The following is a 21,228-nucleotide window of genomic DNA, read 5'->3' as shown; positions in this document are numbered from 1 at the left end:
ACTACCACCGTCCATTTACCACAATGGACCCAACTAGTCCAACTAACCGTCATAGTCTTACCTTCCGTTGTTCTTACTCATGCACTGAGCTTCATTGTGTCTTACATCATCTATTGAGTACCACAAAACTCTTACAGATCTCCATTAACTTCCTCCTTTCTCAATCAACTCCCAAGACTCAAAACATAAAAGGCAATGCCAAGAAACAAACAAGAAGCAAAACCATGAAAACCGATAACAACATGACACCGCAACAAAGTGGCATGTTATGCACCAAACGCACACAAAATCGCAAATCAAGCGCCGCAATCACAAAATAACAAAAGAACAAGACTAACAACAGACACCATGACTCAATCCCCATGGTTCCCAAGGAAAACTCTACTTGAGCCTTCTTCAAGATTCATGGCAATCTCTCTTGCCATGCAACTCCCTGCATTATACTACCATAAACACATAATGTCAGTGCATAAATAAACATAACCATACACTAGTAACCTTATCTTGTTGTGCCAAACAGGTTTCCTTGTATCTGATCACATTTGTGCCACATCTCAAGGGACTCCATTTATCTTGACAGATCCACCTGTAACTAGAGACTAGCTAATATACCTGTCAAGTACGTGTTCATGAATCTAGCACATATCCACATAATGTCAAAAAAAATCAAGGTTAAGAAGACTTCATGTATGTAAATCAGTCATTTGTTTGGAATTAGGGTTTTCCAAACCTAGCCAAAGGAATTCTTGTCTAATTCCTTCCTTTTACCTTTTACTTTGTTGCAATCGAGGCTTACTATGTACTGTCACATCCCCTGACTGTTAATTATATAAACACATCAAGTGTTACCTTGTCACGCTAATGCCTAACATGTTCCCTACAACTACTCACACATATCAACCACATGTTCTAAATAACAAGAAGATCATATCTATCAATTTGAAATCAAATTTTACAAATAATCATGTCATAAACCATAGTCATTAGACATAATGCTACAACTGCCAACTAAATTCAAGTACATATCAACTGTCTCAACACATATATGTTAGTACAATCAACTTAAAACACAATCATTTGAACACATACTCATATTATGAAATTCATCAAACATTCAACCAACTTGGAACATACCATGTTAAATTAGTTAACTAGATGACATAATCAAACAGTCAAGCACGAAGTATATGTTGGCTTAGTGGGGCCTGACCCAGGTTCAGAGTTGATTTAGCCAAGAAAATCTCAGTACTACTGGCCCTTTCGGCAACAGTCCGCGGAGCGCGGACTAAGGTCTCACCCGAAGTAGTATGGGAGGGTGCTAGAACCAGGTTTTTGCACCCTAGGGATGTATGATGGGCTTCTGGAGGTCCGCAATCTGACCTGGCGCTACGCGCACTTGTGATCCCTTCACAACCTGCGATGCGACTTCCGAGCAGCCCTACTCGATGCGCGACCCTTATAATACCCAATATCCTTGTGAATTAACCGATTACTTGACTTGTGTTTGTAAGATTTATGGTTATTACAGCATATTCATCAATCATAACAGTGCGCGCAATACATAAACGAATACAACCATAAAGAAGATAATGCACAACAAATACACAGGAATATAAATCAACTTCTCTTTTATTACTCTTCAATCTTGCTTACAAACCTGACACCGCCCTGCGCACTCAACTGCAGGGGCCTACGCACTCAGTTGCGGACTCTACTAGGCCTCTACACACTCAGCTGCAGAGCCTCTTCCTACTACTGCAACCCAAGACACTTAGAACTCTACTCTAAGCTCGAACCATTCCTTCGATATTCATCTATTCATTGCTTCTTTTTATATCTTTGCAACTTAGAGCCTCGCTCTATTTATATAATCCCATGGTCCGCTAACCATGGGTAGGCCGACTTTACGCTAATTTACAATACAATGCTTAGGGCAGACAACCCTATGACTCAATTGTACACTTCGCGCTCCGCGCCCGCAATTTGCGGAGTTTTACAACATCTTTGACCAAAACTTGGGCTTTGAGCCCCAAAAACCTGCTATGGGGGGATTCCATGCCCAATAGGCCCCCAACACAATCATCGTGACTCGTCCTGAGTCACTCTGCTAGTGCGGTGATCTTGGCACGGAGCCCCTCCAACTGTTCCTTCGCTTCCCGGAGGTCTGCAACGCATTGATTTGTTGCTTACTAGACCTGTTGTATGTGCTCTTCTATTGCTTCTCCATCATTTGTGTCTGACTCGTGTCCTTTCTTTGGTACCAGTTTCTGGTGCTTGTGTTTATAGTCCTGTGCCCTTGTCCGGCTCCTCGGGTCTCGAAGAATGTGCTTTAGTCGGTTAGTCAAATAGTCGGCCTACCTGTGTAGGGCTTCAGGCGGCTGTCGTTTACTTTTCCTCGGAAGGATTCTCCATCAAGTTTGACTAGTTGGACCGCGCCTCCGTCTGTGACCTCTTTTACCACATATGGTCCCAGCTAGTGCATTCTGAACTTTCCTGGAAATTTTTCAAACTTGCTATCATACAGTAGCACTAAGTCATTTACCTTGAAGGTGCACAACTTGATATGGCAGTCGTGCTAGGATTTTTCATGCCATTTTTGTACCTGCTGGTAAAATCCGGACAGAAACCATTCTTCCTCAAGCTCCTCTAATTGTGCGAACCTTTCTTCCAGAGCTTCGCGGTCCATCATGCCTGTGAGTGTAGCTATCGCAAACTAGGGACGATGTATTCCATTGGCATGGCTGCTTTCGTACCATAGGCCAACCGGAATGGTGTTTGTCCTGTCAATTTCTTACATGTTGTCCTATACGCCCATAACATAGCGAGTACGCGCAGGTCCCAGTCGTCCCATTGCGCGTTACATACTTTGGTCAGCGCAGTCTCCAATATTTTATTAAATGCTTATACTCTTCCATTGGCCTGTGGGTGGTACGGTGTACTTTTCTGGTGATAAACCTGGAACTCTTCTGTGAGCGCGCTGATGGTTTCATTCAAGAAATGTGTGTTGTGATTGCTCTTAAGACTTTCGGGGAGAAAAATCGTGTCAACACGTTTTCGAACAAGAACTTTGCAGTTGTAGCGGTTGTCCAATCGTTGACAAGTTGTGCTTCCGCCCATCATGTCAGGTACTCCGTTGCGGTGATGATATAGCGCGCACCCGTCTTTCCCTGAGGTTTGATTGGTCCCACAAAGTCAATTGCCCATTTCTCAAATGGCTACAGTGTCATTTGGGGATTTAGTGGCATCTCGTCTCTTCGTGATGGTTTTCCCGTCCTTTGACATATATCGCAGGCCTTATAATGCGCTTTTGAATCCTAGTGCAGGGTCGGCCACCATAACCCTGCACGAAGAATCTTTTGTGCAGTCGCGCATCCTGCATAGTTTCCTCCTACAACACTGCCAAGTGCTTCTGCAAGGATCTGACCTCGTTCAAATTCAGGTACATATCTTCGAAATATCTCATCGTTGCCCATCTTGTAGAGGTGCCCCATGATGAAAAAAAATTATGTCGCGCGCACCACCAATTCCTTCTTCTATTGGATTGAGTACTCCTTCAGCGCAGTTCCTGTTGTTAGAAAATGGATTATGTCTTCGAAGTGTCCGTCCGTGACGTGTACTGTAAAGAGATGTGCATCAGGTAGTCCCTCCTCCAAATTTGTTGGTTCCTCACCCGTCTCAATTCATGACAAGTGGTTTGGTCCTGCATTTAAGCGTCCCGGCTTGACTATGACATCAAAATCTTATTCTTGAAATAGTAAAATCCATCTGCATATGCGCCCCCCCCAATACAGCCTTGTTCACCAAGTATTTCAATGTGGAATGGTCGGTATACATCTTGAAATGTCCGCCAAGTAAATAGTGTCGGTATTTCTAGAGCACATACACCATTTCCAACCCCTCGCGTTCGATGGTAGAGTAGTTCTTTTTTGCTTTGGACAATCTTCGACTCGCAAACGCAATCGGGTGATCCACACCCTCCGCTCCCTCCTATGTGAATATAGTTCCCAACACGATACACAACGCATCAACGTGTACATGAAATTCCACGTCCCATTTCGAGAAGACCAAAATTGGCACGGAGGCCAGTTTCCCCTTCAAGACATCCAAACTCTTCATGCAATCATCATTCCAGTAGTATGTAACATCTTTTTTCAATAGCTTTTCCATCGGTGCGGTTATCTGGGCATAACTTTTGATGAACTTCCTATAGTATCCAGTGTGTCCCAAGGTAGCGCGCAGTTTTTCAACACTTCGCGGTGCTTCCAAATTGAGGATAACGGAAATATTCGCAGGGTCCACCATCAATCCTTGTTTGCAGACCAAATGCCCCAGCAGGTTTCCAAAGGGAACGAGGAATGTACACTTCTTCAGGTTCAGCGCAATCTGGTGTCGACGGCAAGTATCCGGCATCAACCATAAGCTCGCTACATGGTGCTTAACTAAACCAAAAACAATCCAATCATCCAGATAGACCTCCAAAAACTTATGGATGTATTCTTTGAACGCAGCTACCACAATGCGCGAAAATATAGCTGGCACATTTTTCAGTCCAAACAGCATCACGGTGTATTGAAAGCATCCCCATTTTATTGCAAAGGTTGTCTTGCTCCTGTCTTCTGGCATGATCTTGATCTGATGTTACCTTGAGAACCCATCTGTGAATGAGTATGTTTCCTGACCGCCAACATTCTCTAGTACCTCATCTGTGAATGGTGTTGGGAATGGATCGTGTACACAGGCATCGTTCAGCTTCCTTAGGTCTACGCATATTCTTATTTCACCTTTTTGTTTCTTCTCTTGTACCACCATAGGACTCACCTAGTTAGATTCTTCCATTGGTTCAATAACTTCGGCTGTGAGCATTTTGTCTAATTCATCACCGACATTTTCTTTATATTTTGGATTCAAGCGGTAAGGCCACTGCTTAACTAGCTTCGTGTTGGGTTTCAGGGTGATCTTCATCATCCCTAAATCGCCCACGATCCCTTTCAAGTCCGTAATTTTGGTCGGGAATAGGCCTTGGTATTCGCAGAGTAACTCAGTGACCTTATCGACCGTGGCATCGTCCCAATAGTCCCCAAGCGTTGCATATTTTGGTTCCGCCTCCGTTCCAATGTTGACCTGCTTCGTCTTTAGCGGCGCGGTGATGACGGGGTCTTCAAGTGATGGTCCGTGAATCTTGCAAGAGCCTTCTATTTCTGAAATGTTAAGGTTTCGTGGGTCCTCAACATTCACGTTATAACATTTCATTGCACTATTTAATTGTATCGTCCATTCTGGCTGAAGTACTTCCATTGGCTCCTGTGGTATTTTAAGGATAGCGACTTTCATTGCTTGTAGCACATCTTCCACAGTATCTGACCAACGATCTTCAAAGGCGAATGTTAACAAGAATCCCTCGTGCAAGACATCCCATTCGCCCGTACCATGCCATAGCTCCGTGTCCGTATACCAATTCATGGGTATGACGTCCAAGGTATGGTAAAATAGGTGCACCCATTCAGGCTATGGCTCTTCCCCGTAGACCTTGGTCCATTTCGTGAGGTGCGTGCATGGGTCATCTCGTCTGTCATATTTGTCTATTAATCGTACTTTGGGTTTTCCAAACCGCAGGCGCATCATCCTTCTGCATCTACGCCAGTCTTTAAAAGTTCCTCGATGCGTACCCCACCATCATGCAGGTGTTTTGCACAGTGCCCACTTCAGCGCATCAAACCGTTGCTGCTCTGGTACTACACTTTCAAACTTGCTCAGAAATTCATCCACCTCTGACAATCCATCATATGTCGACAACTCCCTTGCCTCTGTATTTATGCAACGTAATGACCTGATCATCATGTTGTAGTTTAGTGTTGTGACTTTGTGTAGCCGATTCTGCCATCACTCTATCTCTTCATATGAATTCGAAGTGCAGGAGCTTTAGCGATCCCACGAAATCCTTCCATCTGCAGTCAAATTCACCCAATCCTCTCCTGGTGTAGTTATCTTGTAGATACAATTGAGATCATCGCCCATCAGTTCAGTGTATCGCGCTCCTTCGGCTGGATCCACTAGTACTACTACGCTTAGTGACTTTTTCTCAAAGATCATTTTGTGCTTCTTCATATTTATGACTCTATTCATATCGGTAGCCTAGTCTATCCCTAGTAGCGCGGGATAGGGATTGTTGTCATTGACAATCTCTATCACTTCAAAATCCGCCTGCACGCTCACGCCTTTGATATCGACTATCACCCCTTGCAATCTTCCCATGGGAAAAATATTTTGTCGGTTCACCATTCGTAACTAAATAGGGGACCACTGTAACGTGGGTCTGCCCATGCGTTCCCATGTTTTCTTTGGTAGTACATTCATGTCGGAACCTAGGTTCAGTATTACCTGATCCATTCCGTACTCGCCTATTTGCGCAGTCAACCTCATCGCCCTTCCTGTGTGCAATGCATGCTTTCCCAGTTTTTGGACCACACGTGGTTCTCCTGACCCTGTGCACCTAGTGATAAGTTCCTGTAGCCCTTTGACTGCCTTGTTGTCACGCAAAAATTTCATGCATGTCTCCAAAAAGGTAGTGAGCATTGAAGGATCCATCCCTGGTTCTATTTGATCCTTACTCCCTGAAGTGGAGGCCTCCGTGAAGCTCTTCTTAGCTTCAATGAATGTCTCCTTCACGCGTTCTAAATCAAACTCGGGCTCCTTTGTAGGAGCCTTATGAACCCACGCACTTTCTTCTAGCTACTTCCCTTTATCATCTCCCATTGTCACACTGCTCCTGAGCATCATGTTTACATTTGGGTCTCCGTCGTGCAGTTCGAACCTCATCATCTATAAATTCTGGGTCGGAGGGGGCTGGATTACCCCCTTTTCACGCATCTTCTCTATCAACAAAGGAAAATCTTCTGCCTCATGATCAAACTGATTACAGTACCAACATGATATCCTAGTCGAGTCCGTATACTAGCAGGCATAATGCCCTAGCCCTCCGCAATTGTAACAGATTATTTGTCCGTGACCCCTTCCCGGTCCCATTCCACCTCGACCCCGACTGCGCGCCTGAAACCCAGCATGCGCCATCCCTACATTTGGGTCGAGGGCTCATGTTTCGGCCTGCATCCTGTAGGCAGGAGTCTGATCCATCAGTAGTTCATAGCTTCGGCAGGTGTGTTCATCGTGGCCTACCGACCTGCAGAAATTACAAAACAACTGCTGGGAAGTCTGCTTATACTTTTGCAACATATGACAATTATCCATGGTATGTTTTCCTCCAATCTGGCAGATGGTGCACCATAATGCAGACGTCGCGCTCGACCCCGCCTGTGCCTCCAGTCTTAATGGCATTGGTCCTCCTCCTACCAAGTAGTTCGTGAACACTGGACAGTGATCTTTGTCGTGGCCCTGGCCTTTGCATTTTATGCACCATACTTCCTCACGTGCCTCTAGACGAGGTACACTATCCTGTTTCAAACTCTGCATCTTTAGACATAGATTCTATAGCTGCGCGTGAATCTGTTGGACTCCCAATCTAGGGTCTTGTATAGGGGTCTCATGCAACCTCATTTCCATCTCCAATGCTTCGGCCTAGGTGGAAATTTTTTGTTGTGACAGCGTCATCCTAAAGTGTGGCATAAGTGAGGCCACAAACCATGTGTGATGATGTGCATCTGTTAATGTCATGTTGGCTTCGCGGATCATACTTTTCAGCCTTTGGTCCAAATCCCAGGGTGTTTCGCCCGGGAGCATCGCAATTTCTTTAAACCCGATGATTGATTGTGTCTTTGACTTTGGCTTGCTGAGCTCTCTGTTCAACGCGGTCTGGATCTCTGCAATTCCTACATTCGAGTGGTCATTAAAGTGTTTGATATACCATGTTAGTGCGTGATCCTGTAGCGCGCTCACTAGCGTAACCTTTTTAATATTATCATCCACGACGCCCTGTGCTTCCCATACTGCTCTTACCATGAACTAGAATTGGTCCGGATATTCATTCCCTACTCCTCTGAATACTAGTAGTTTCTTTGCGCTCGCCATACTGAACTGTGGAGCTGGCGGAGATGGAGTGGCTAGAGATGGAGGTGGGGGGGGGGGGGGGGTGAAGCGGGTGGTGGTGTGGGTGGAGGTGGTAAACGCAAAATTCGCTGCCTTATCAAACTGACCGTGCTTCTTGGAGAAACCTTCCCAAGCTCACCCTCGCTCCCCCGCCAGGGTGAAATTAAGGGACTGTTTTCTAATTCTTCACTGCTTCCGCTTCTGTAGATCTTTCTGCTCCACATAGTCCCAAACATTAATTGATTTGCATAACCCACTTTTCACACAATAGCATCTTAATCCAAGTGTTCAAATATTTAACGTACTTACCTCGCAGTACCTTGAGAAAACATTGCTCTGCCTCGCTGTAGCTGACGGTTGTGTCTACCGCAAACTCAATGATAAATCCTCCTATTATCTGGTCGAGCCAGTGGTGCACAGCTCGCGTTATCTTATCTTCTACGATTTCTAGTCTACGCACTAGTTTCGGAGTCCACACTATTGGTTTGTCGAGCCTACACTTTCCCTAGCTGCCTGCTAACTTTTTGATCCACTCATACAGCTCATATGGAAAAGATGCAAAGAAAATTTCATGGATTTCAGTGGACAAGTAGTGATCCTACCACTGCTCCTTAGACACTTGCGGATTTCTGTTTTCTTGCGCTGCGAACTCGTGAATATTCTTATCCAACCACTCTTCAATTTCTTTCTTTGTAGGGTTCCAGTCGCACGACATCAAACATCCTTTATGTAGATCCCGGTCCCAGCAATAGAACCATTTTTTGGCTTAGTGGGGTCTGGCCCAGGTTCAAAGGTGATTTAGCCAAGAAAATCCCAGTACTACTGGCCATTTCGACAACAGTCTGTGGAGCACGGACTAAGGTCTCACCTGAAGTAGTATGGGAGGGTGCTAGAACCAGGTTTCCGCACCCTAGGGGTGTCTGATGGGCTTCTGGAGGTCCGCGATCTGACCTGGTGCTACGCACACTTGTGATCCCTTCAAGACCTGCGGTGCGGCTTCCATGCAGCCCTACTCGGGGTGCGACCCGTATAATACCCAAGATCCTTGTGAATTAACAGATTACTTAACTTGTGTTTGTAAGATTTGTGGTTATTACAGCATATTCATCAATCATAACAGTGCACGCAATACATAAACCAATACAACCATAAAGAAGATAATGCACAGCAAATACACAGGAATATGAATCAACTTCTCTTTTATTACTCTTCAATCTTGCTTACAAACCCGACACCGCCCTGCACACTCAGCTGCAGGGGTCCGCGCACTCAGCTGTGGACTCTACTAGGCCTCTGCGCACTCAGCTGCAGAGCCTCTTCCTACTACTACAACCCAAGACACTTATAACTCTACTCTAAGCTCGAACTATTCCTTCGTTGTTCATCTATTCAATTCTTCTTTTTCTATCTTTGCAACTTAGAGCCTCGCTCTATTTATACAATCCCATGGTTCGGGGACCATGGGTAGGCTGACTTTACACTAATTTACAATATAATGCTTAGGGCAGACAACCCTATCACTCAATTGTACACTTCACGCTCTGCGCCAACAATTCACGAAGTTTTACAACATCTTTGACCAAAACTTGGGCTTTGAGCCCCAAAAACCTGTTATGGAGGGATCCCATGCCCAACAGTATATGATGTAAGAAAACTCATACCTTAATGTATCTCAGAGGAGGTTGTCTTGTCTACACAATCACTCTAGTTAGCATGATATAACTTCTCAATGCATCAGTTTAAACATAAATAAGATCATGCTATCCATAAAAATCACTAACATGTTCGCATCATAAGCTCATAAACAAGTATCATTTATGCATAGAAATCACACATGTACGATCGGTCTAGATTAGTACCACACAATGCAACACAATAAGTCGAGTCATACCTGAATTTCGTAACCATAACCATCTGCATAGGCCAATCCAATTTAGCATGATACATATGACTTCAAGATCTTAATGAAATAACCCTAATCATCAAGTTACTAGCATATAAAAAACCATAAGCTATATATCATGCTCATCAACAACATATAACCTTATCGTCAAGCTAATTGTCATATAACAAAAACAAGTTAACCTATAACATACTCATCAACAACATATAACATAATCATCAGGTTATCTAATATAAAACAACAATAGAAATGCATACAACTACAGGTTACTATCATGAGTGTAACCATAACATCAAAATACATGTACATAAACCTAATGTATATAACCCTAATGCATATAAAAATTCTTAACTTACATACTTTCTTGCCAAACATACAATACATGTATGACAATTTGCTCTTACCCCAAAGTCCAATGTTGCAACCCCATTATATTGATCTGCATCTCCTGCTCTACCTCAGCCAATGCATTAGCATCATAACATACCAACATCACCATGATGGTCTAGATTGTATACCATGACTTCACAAGACATGTTTGACCTACTATTCATGCATAACTATAACCAAGACCATACATGCATGACAACTACATATAGACATATAACACATGAGTATCAAACCATATACACATCATTCTAGCTAGAGTCCAGTCATCAATGCATGACCATATCAACTATACAAACCATGACCTCATGCATGACAACAACCATAACTCCATTGTAATCATTTCCATATGTAACCATCAACATGCATAAGCAATGCCTAATCAACTACACATACACATGAAAGCATGTAGTCCAGCATAAGCGATCAATCCTTGTAACCAACCTACAAGACTGATACATGTAATCAAACATACAAGAATCCAACTTAACATACAAGGATGTAATCAAGTTGCATATAATCATGTAACCAATCATATACTCCTGATGATCCATTCCATAAAGTCAACATCAAGTTCCTCATGACAACCTTACTACAATCATGATCAACATGATGCAATGCAACAAGCACATGGAATGCAATTGTAAGAAACACACATGCTACTGACATGCATGCATGACCAACACTTTCACCCAAGGAGAGCACAACCATGCTCTGGTACCACTCTGATACCACTTTGTAACACCCCCTCCTCCCAGGTCTACCCAAGCAACTGACCAGCCAGGGTAAACATGTGACGAGAGAGGCTACTATAAGGGATTCAACTTCCTTGGTGACCTTAAGGAAATGGAATCGACGAAATACCTTAAACAAACCCATCCACATCAGCAACAACACCCTTGAGAGACATTTCATCCACTCAGACATTCTATCCCTTAGTCCCACTGATGATTTAAGACTTTTAACCCTTGGTCACTCTCATGTTATAGGCAAGACAACGACCCAAAATCCAAATTCGCTCTCATAGGCATGTGTGTCAACATCCCTGGACTTTTTTAAGCAGACCTGTGCTAGTGTCCTTGGGATTTGAGCCACTTTTCTAGCCCATAATCCCGACCTCTACCCAAAACTTGTTATAACCTTCAGAATCCATCAAAGACATGATGACAATATAAACCCATCAAAAATAAACCTCAGGACTAGGCCTGATCATCCACAACTGGGACTAACAATATGTTAAACACTTGACATCAATGTAACCTACTGGTCTAGGATACAAGGTAGAGCATAAATGACTGAAAGAACTTATGAAACATAACCAGAAGGATCACCACCTTCTCCATTGAACTATTATAGCATCAATTAGGTCTTGCATCCATCCATTTAAAAATTACAAGTAAATACATGAAATAACCATGACATGAACCAGTCATATAACCATGCTCATAACCAGCATAAAACCATACAAATATCAGAGATATGGTAGCCATTAAATTCACATATAAACTAGTGCAAAAGTAAGAGAACTTAGCTTTTATTACTCATAGGAAAATCTGATTAGGTTCGGGACTTCCACATACCACCTGACCATAGACATGGTTGAACCAAATCTCTCTTTCATCTAGTCACCTCCATGCCATATTCCAAGCATTAATGTAGTATCTCATAGAACAATCAATCCATGAACAACTAAGGGAATCCAAAGGTTAAACCACTTCCACCCTCATCAAAACATGATCACACCAAAACCAGTGCTCTGATCACAACCGAACCGAACTTGGAATGTCATCCGGAATCCATCACTATCCTTAAGGAATTTTCCATCTCCTTGTCTCTCAGGCTTTATTGCAATCCAATCCTGGATCACTAGGCCCTAAACCGAGACCAACCTCTCAAGCTTTATCGCAATACAACCTGGGATCACTAGGCTCTAAACTGAGACTCCTCCCTTAGGATTTACCATGTATCTCGCCAAAACTGGTCAAGGGATTCCTAAGCCTTTGGGAATGAACCTTGAGACCACCTTCACCCAGGATTCTGAAATCCATCTGGAAAACCAAAGCTCAAGACCGAAATAAACATCCCAACACCATGGCATTTAGAAAAAGGCAAGACTACGCTGAAAACCACTATCATAACCCAGAAAAACCATGCCACTAACAGCACGAGAACCATAGACCAACATGCAAATCCATGCATGTCCAAACCAACTAGGAAATCACACATGCAATGTGTTACCTGCAAGTATTCCCGTTGAACCTACCTAGTCCTGCTTTTCCTTGATCCTTGTTTTCATTCCTTTCCCTTGCTTGGTTTTCCTTCCTTGATCCAAAGCTAGAGTGTTCCAAGAAAACTCTCACTGACCAAGAGTATGAGAGAAAGAGAATAATGAGAGAGCTACAAACTTGAACTGACCAAGCCTGACACTGAATAAGAAACTTGCCAACTGATCCTCATAAAACTTTTTATTAATGAGGCCTCTAATTTCTTCGTTTTCCATTATTTTCCTTCATTTTCCTCCTCACATGAAACATGTGACCTTTCACCTTACTTTTCTCCTAATTTCCTTTATTTTCATAAATAAATGTCCCAAAAATGCCTTTTTCCTTTTTAATGTCTTTACCTTTTCCAATTTCCTTAGCCTTAAACACACATCCAGTGACACCCACTAGGATATATTTTCCCAACATTCAACTTGGAATATGTGTCCCTTACCCATGGTCTTATTTTGCCTTTGTTTACTTTTGTTACATAAACTTTTTCACCAGGGTTGTTACACCATCGAAGCATTTCCTAATCTTTACGGGTGAGGGAGTCAACAACAAAAAAGGTCATCGAGAACAACATATAACAAAAAATATGAAACATGACATGCTCCAAAATTCGAAGAAAGAAAGAAGAAGTGGAAAAATATAACAAGAAATAATATGCCAAGAATTTTGCTAATGCATCGTACACATCACAACAAATTGTCATATCAAAAAACATTCTTCCAAACTTTCTAACTTGGAAAATGTTGGGTCCCTATAATACTAGTGATTACCCCATTACTATTGTAGTTGCATCCCTTATTAATATTGTTGTGCCCCTATTATCCCCATATTGTTATTACTGTGCCCCATAGAATCCCTCTATTGTTATTTTTGTGGCTATATATTATTATTGTTAGGTCGGCTGGGTTATATTGTGACTCCTTAGACTCCTATATATAGAAAGGAGGTTTTGTCATTTGAATCATCCAAGAATTGTTCATTTATGTAATGTAAAGGAGGTTTCCCCCTCGAAGAGGCTAAATTCTAAGGCGTTGATCTATCTTTTCTATCTTTTCTTGAGCTGGTTTCATAAGATTTGGTATCAGAGGTTTGGATTCTAAGGTTTCGCTGCTCCAAACAGGTCATCGTGGCATTTTCGCTATAACTTTTTTTCTGTGATGTTTCAGAAACTAAAAAAAAAAACCATTTGAGAAGACATCGCGATGAACCTCGGGTCTAAATTTCAAAGCTTTTCGCGCTATATTTGCGGAGATATGATCTGAGGAAGTTGGTCTCTCTGCAGACTCCTGAATTACATTCCAAACAGGTGACCTGAGGAAAATCATCATAACTTTCTCTCTGAGCATCGGATTGAAATTTCGTAAGAATTTACAGAAATAGGATGGACTGTAGTTTCTTGTAGATATTTTTCAAAGCCAAAGGTCGAAACAGTGACTCGTGGCACGTCGTACAAGTTTGCTCTACTGAACTAGTCTATGATCAATTCACTGTGGGAGATTTCCCATAACTCTTCCTTGGAGAATCCAATTTGGGTCAGACTGGTGGCATTGGAAAGAGGACACAGAGGGCTACTGCAGGTCGCAATTTCAGAACTGGATGATTAGAAAGTACAGAGATACATTAGAGTAAATATCAAGCTCCTACAAAGTGAAAAAAGGTGTGTAGATTTTTTTAAATTTTTGCTTAAGCTTGGTTTGAAAATTTATTTTGAAGGAATTCAAAGGGAATAGTAGAGCATTATTATTGGTAACTGATGCCCCGAGGAAAAAAAATGCAAACACCTAGTAAGCAACCTAAAAGCTCTAGCATGACTCATGAAGAAGAGGAAGAAATGCTACATGATATATCAAAATTACAAGAACAAGTGCAACAAATGTCACTCTCACAAAAGCTAACAGAAGCTAAGATAAATGGCGTGGAATCTAAGATAAAGGGCATGGAAGCTAAGATGGACGATTTGAAGATAGATTTGAAGAGAGACATGGTAGATTTGAAGATAGACATGGCAGATTTGAAGACAGATTTGACAAATCTTCTACAAGAAATACTTACTAATGGTGAAAAGGTAGTAAAGGAAACTCATGATGCGAACAAAAGAAATGTTAATCATGATTTCTTAGACTCTAATGTGGGATCGAAGACCCACCATATTCCAAAAATCGATATGAGGAAGTTTGATGGCAAGGATCCTGCAACATGGATATTACAAATGGAGCATTTTTCGATCTCAATAATGTACAAAACACACAAAAGGTACGTATTGCAACTTTATATTTGGAACCAAATCAGTTTGTATGGTATCAATAGCTTTGCTCTCGTAAACAAATTATCACTTGGGCAATTTTTATGGAAGAATTGACAGCACATTATGAGGATACAAAAAGAAACACTTTTTTTAGCCAATTGATAAGTCTCAAACAAAAGGGTTCAATAATGGAGCACATTGAGGAGTTCCAAAAATTGAACATAAGGGTAAAAAATATTCCAGAGGAGCATAGGATTGATGTGTTCATAGGGACTTTAAAGGATAATATCCAACATGATGTTCGCCTTTGGGAACCTGATTCATTAGAGAAGGCATTTAGGTTAGCAAGAAAAATGGAAAGCAAAATTATGGCAACCAGGAAGCATACCACTCACAACTATAAAGATGGAAGTGTTGTTGCCCCTAGTCTTCCACAACCTATAAGGTTGACACCACAACAATTGGAAGAAAAAAGAGCAAAAAGGCTTTGTTACAGTTGTGATAGCAAATACACTAAAGGTCATAAGTGTGCTGAGAAGAAATTATTCTACATAGATTGCGAAGAGGAAGAAGAAAAGGAGCAAGAAAGGTCAAAAGAAGAGGATATACTCCAGGAAAAAAGCCTAGATAAAGAAGAAATGAATCTGACCATATCTTGTAATGCATTGGCGGGAAATACCACTCTTCAAACCATCAAGATAGAAGGACAAATCAAGAAGAATAATGTTGATTGATTCAGGAAGTACCCACAATTTTATTCATTGTAAGGTAGCAAAATAATTGAATTGCTTCTTATATCCAGCACCAGAGTGTCAGGTGATGGTTGCAAATGGAGGAACAATAAATTGCTCTAGAAAGTGCCATAATATCAAGCTATCGATGGGAGAATATGTATTGACTAGCCCAATGCTTTCCATTCCCATGGGAGGTACTGATGTTGTACTAGGAGTCCAATGGCTACAATCCTTGGGTACAATAGCTTTTAATTTTCAAGAACTTTTCATGAAATTTTCTGTGGAAGGAAAGGAAGTTGAATTAAGGGGTATTGCAGGGAAACCGGGAAAGATAATCAGCTCTAACGATATGACAAAGCTTCTAAAAAAGGAACAAAGGGGTGTAATTGCACAATTATGTTTGCTAGATGTTTCCACATTGGAATCATCTATTTCTCCATATCTCCAAAAAGTCTTGGACAATCATTCCAAGGTATTTGAGACTCCCAAAGGTCTCCCAACTATTCGTGATCATGATCATGCTATTCATCTGATTCCAGGAAGTGTTCCTCCAAACATCAGGCCGTACAGATATCCCTATGCCCAAAAGAGTGAAATTGAACGTATGGTTGAAGAAATGCTAGAGGCTGGTATAATTCAACTGAGTCAAAGTTCTTTCTCTGCTCCAGTAGTATTAGTGCACAAGAAGGATGGATCATGGTGCATGTGTCCGGATTATAGGGAGCTCAACAAGCTCACTATTAAAGATAAGTTTCCCATTCCCGTCATTGATGAATTACTGGATGACTTACATGGATCAATTTACTTCACCAAGTTGCATCTTCATTTAGGATATCATCAAATTAGAATGAAGATTGAAGACATTCTGAAAACATCATTTAGAACTCATGAGGGTCATTATGAATTTTTGGTCATGCCTTTTGGCCTTACCAATGCACCTTCAACATTTCAAGGTTTGATGAATTCCATTTTCAAACCATTCCTTAGAAAATTTGTGTTAGTGTTTTTTGATGATATACTAATCTACAGCAAGTCTTGGGAGGATCATGTTGAACATGTTGACAGGGTGCTACAACTATTGGAGGAGAAACAATTATATGCAAAAAGATCCAAATGTTTTTTTGGAGTACAAGAGGTGGAATAGCTAGGTCATATTGTATCTCATGAAGGAGTTAAGGTAGACCCTAGCAAAATTAAAGCCATTAAGGAATGGAAAATCCCCACATAAATAAAGCATCTACGAGGATTTCTCGGGTTGCAGGGTATTATCGCAAGTTTGTTAAGAATTATGGGAGAACAGCAGCACCTCTAAAAACATTATTGAAGAAAGATGCATTTTCATGGACTCCAGAAGCAACAAAGGCCTTCGAACATCTTAAAGAGGTAATGTGCCAAGCACTGGTCTTAGCTACACCGGACTTCACAAAAACCTTTATTGTGGAATGTGATGCTTCAGGAAATGTAATGGGTGTTGTTTTAATGCAAGATGAAAGACCCATTGCTTTTGAAAGTCGTCCAATCAAGGGAAAGTTTTTACACAAAGCTATTTATGAGAAGGAAATGTTGGCAATACTCCATGCACTTAAGAAATGGCGACCCTACCTAATGGGAAGACACTTCAAGGTAAAAACAGATCATGATAGCCTTAAATACTTTTTAGAACAAAGATTATCCTCTGAAGAGCAACAAAAGTGGGTCACAAAGATGTTGGGTTATGACTTTGAAATCATCTACAAAAAAGGGAAGCAAAATGTCGTGGCAAATGCACTCTCAAGAAAGGATGAGGATGTGGAAGCATTGTTGTGTGCCATTTCTATTATCCAACCAGATTGGATAAACGAAGCAAGGGAGGAATGGAAGAATGACGAAGAAGTGCGGGCACTTATTCGAAAGTTACAACAAGATTACAGTATGTCTGATACATTTAGCTGGCAAAATGATTCTTTATGGCACAAAGATCGCTTATACCTCTGTAAGAATTCCCAACTAAAACAAAATATTCTTATGGAATTGCACACTTCTCCCTTAGGAAGGCACTCAGGATTTTTAAAACCTTACCACATGATTAAGAAGGAATTTTTTTGGGATGGCTTTAAATCGGATATTCAAAAATTTGTGGCGGAATGTTTGGTTTTCCAACAAAATAAAGTTGAAACAATTAAGACATCGGGTCTATTACAACCTTTATCCATTCCAAGCCAACATTGGGAGGAGGTTTCAATGGATTTTATCACAGGTTTACCCAAGTCTGAGGGAAAGAGTGTCATCATGGTGGTAGTTGACAGACTTACCAAGTATGCACACTTTTGTGCATTATCACATCCATTTAAAGCCAATACAGTTTCTACTGCATTTATGGAAACAATTCAAAAGCTACATGGAAACCCAAAGATTATTGTAAGTGACAGAGATCCCATTTTCACTGGAAATTTTTGGACAGAATTATTTTCTTGTCTTGGTACTCAGTTAGCTCATAGCTCCTCTTATCATCCTCAATCTGATGGGAAAACTGAGATAGTAAACAAATGTTTGGAAGGATATCTTCCTTGCTTTGTATCTGATAAACAGACACAATGGGTCAAATGGTTGCCTCTGGCTGAATGGTGGTATAACACTTCCTTCCATACAGCAACAAAAATGACCCCATTTATGCCACTTTATGGATATCAGCCACCATCCATCACATCATATTTAAGAGAAAATTCTAAGGTTCAAGCTGTGGAACATCACATCGAACATCAACAACAAGTCCTCCAACTCTTAAAGGATAACCTCGTGTTGGCATAGAATAGAATGAAACAACAGGCAGATCAACATCGCAGCGAAAGAAGTTTTGATGTAGGTGATTGGGTATCCCTACGGCTACAACCATATAAGCAAATGTCCCTCAAGCAAGCTAAGAAGGATAATAAATTATCACCAAAGTATTATGGTTCGTACAAGGTGTTGCAAAAGATTGGTACTATGGCATACAAATTGGAGCTTCCTACAGCTTCTCGATTGCACCCAGTTTTCCATGTTTCATGTTTAAAGAAGGTTATAGGCGAAAAACTCCCAGTTCAAACAATATTGCCAGAACTTGACGAGGAAGGAAAAATTATATTGGAACCAGAAGCAGTCACATAAACAAGAACTCGACAGCTACGAAATCGATCAATTTCGGAGTATCTTATCAAGTGGAAGAACTTATCCGCTGAAGATTCCACATGGGAGGATGAGGATTTTATACAGAAGCATCTAGAACTACTCAAGCGTTGAGGACAACACTTTTTTGAAGGAGAGGGGCATGTTGGGTCCCTATAATACTAGTGATTACCCCATTACTATTGTAGTTGCATCCCTTATTAATATTGTTGTGCCCCTATTATACTCATATTGTTATTATTGTGCCCCATAGAATCCCTCTATTGTTATTTTTGTGGCTTTATATTATTATTGTTAGGTCGGCTGGGTTATATTGTGACTCCTTAGACTCCTATATATAGAAAGGAGGTTTTGTCATTTGAATCATCCAAGAATTGTTCATTTATGTAATGTAAAGGAGGTTGCCCCCTCGAAGAGGCTGAATTCTAAGGTGTTGATCTACCTTTTTTATCCTTTCTTGAGCTGGTTTCATAACAGAAAATGTAACACCCCCTCCTTTCAAGTCCACCCAAGCAGCCAACCAATCAGGAAAACATGTGATGAGAGAGGATACTATAAGGGATTCAATCTCCTTTGGTGACCTTAAAGAAATGGAATCGATGGAACTCATCAAGCAAACCCATCCACGTCAGCAATTACATCCCCAAGAGACATGTCATCCACTAAGAAATCATGTCCCTGGGTCCCACTAATGTTTTAAGCCTCTTAACCCAAATTCGCTTTCATACTACAGGCAAGACTGTGACCAACAACTCAAAGTCACTCTCATAGACCTCTGTACGAGGGACTGTGGAGTTTTCTCAGCATACATGTGTCAGCAACCCCAAGATTTGAGCCACTTTTCTAGCTCATAATTGCGGCCTCTACCCAGAACTTGATACAACCTTCATAATCCATAAAAGACATGATAACATGTTGATAAATCAAAAATAAACATCGAGACTAAGCCTAAGCATCCCCAATTGGGACTGACATTCTATCAAACACTTGGCATCAATGCAATCTACAGGTCTAGGATACAAGACAGAGCATAAATGACTTAAATAACTTATGAAACATAACCAGAAGGATCACCTCCTTCTCCATTGAACTATTATATCATCAATTAGGTCTTGCATCAATCCATTAAACAATTACAAGTAAATACATTAAATAACTGTGACATGAACCAATCATTTAACCATGCTTATAACCAGCATAAAACCATATAAAGATCGGAGATATGACAGCCATTAAATCCACATATAAACCAGTGAAAAAGTAAGAGAACTTAGCTTTTATTAATCATAGGAAAATCCGACCAGGTTCAAGACTTCCACGTATCACCCGACCATAGACATGGTTGGACCAAATCTCTCTTTCAACCAGTCACCCCTATGCGATATTCCAGGCATAGATGTGGGATCTCATAAAACAACCAATCCAATAACAACCAAGGGAATCCAGAGGTTAAACCACCTCCACCCTCACCAAACCGTGATCACACCAAAATCGGTGCTCCGATCACAACCGAATCGAACTTGGAATGCCATCCAAAATCCATCACTATCCTTTAGGAATTTTCCATCTCCTTGTCTCTCAGGCTTTACCGCAATCCAATACCGGATCAACAGGCCCTAAACTAAGACCAGTCTCTCAGGATTTACCACAATCAAAACCGGATCACCAAGCCCTAAATTGAGACTTCTCCCTCAGGCTTTACCATGTATCCCGCCAAAGTTGGTCAAGGGATTCCTAAGCCTTTGGGCATGAACATTGAGACCACCTCTGCCCCAAATTCCGAAATCCATCAAACAAGCCAAAGCTTAAAACCAAGATAAATATTGCAACATACCATGGCATCTGGAAAAAGGAAAGCAAGGTTGAAAACCATTGTTGTAACCTAGAAAAACCATGCCACCAACAGCAAGAGAACCATACACTAACATGCAAAGTCATGCATGTCCAAACCAGCTAGGAAATCACACATGCAAAAAGTTACCTACAAGTATTCATGTTGAAGTTGCTTGATCCTGCTCTTCTTCCTTGATCCTGCTCTTCTTCCTTGATCCTTGCTTTCCTTCCTTTCCCTTTGCTTGTCTTTCCTTCCTTGATCCAAAGCTAGAGTGCTCCAAGAAAACTCTAAGTGACCAAGATTGATAGAGAGAGAGAGAGAGAATAATGAGAGAGCTCCAAACTTGAACTAATAAAAGTTAGCAAAAATCTTACCCACTAATCCTCAGAAACCCTTTTATTAATGAGGCCTCTAATTTCTTCATTTTCCATTATTGTCCTTCATTTTCATCCTCACATGCAACCTGTGACCTTTTACCTTCCTTTTCTCCTAATTTCCTTTATTTTTATAAATAAATGTGCCAAAAAATCATTTTTGCCTTTTAATGTCTTTTCCTTAGCCTTTGCCAATTTTCCTTAGCCAAAACACACATATAGTGATGCCCACTAGGATATTTTTGCCCAAAATTCAGCTTGGAATAAGTGCCCCTTAACCACGATCTTATTTTT

This window comes from Pinus tabuliformis, chromosome 2_1, assembly GCF_031772625.1.
Source record: "Pinus tabuliformis cultivar Carrire ecotype Pingquan chromosome 2_1, CPIR1, whole genome shotgun sequence".
Taxonomy (NCBI): domain Eukaryota; kingdom Viridiplantae; phylum Streptophyta; class Pinopsida; order Pinales; family Pinaceae; genus Pinus; species Pinus tabuliformis.
The sequence above is the reverse complement of the archived record's forward strand: the minus strand, read 5'-3'. Positions refer to the sequence as shown.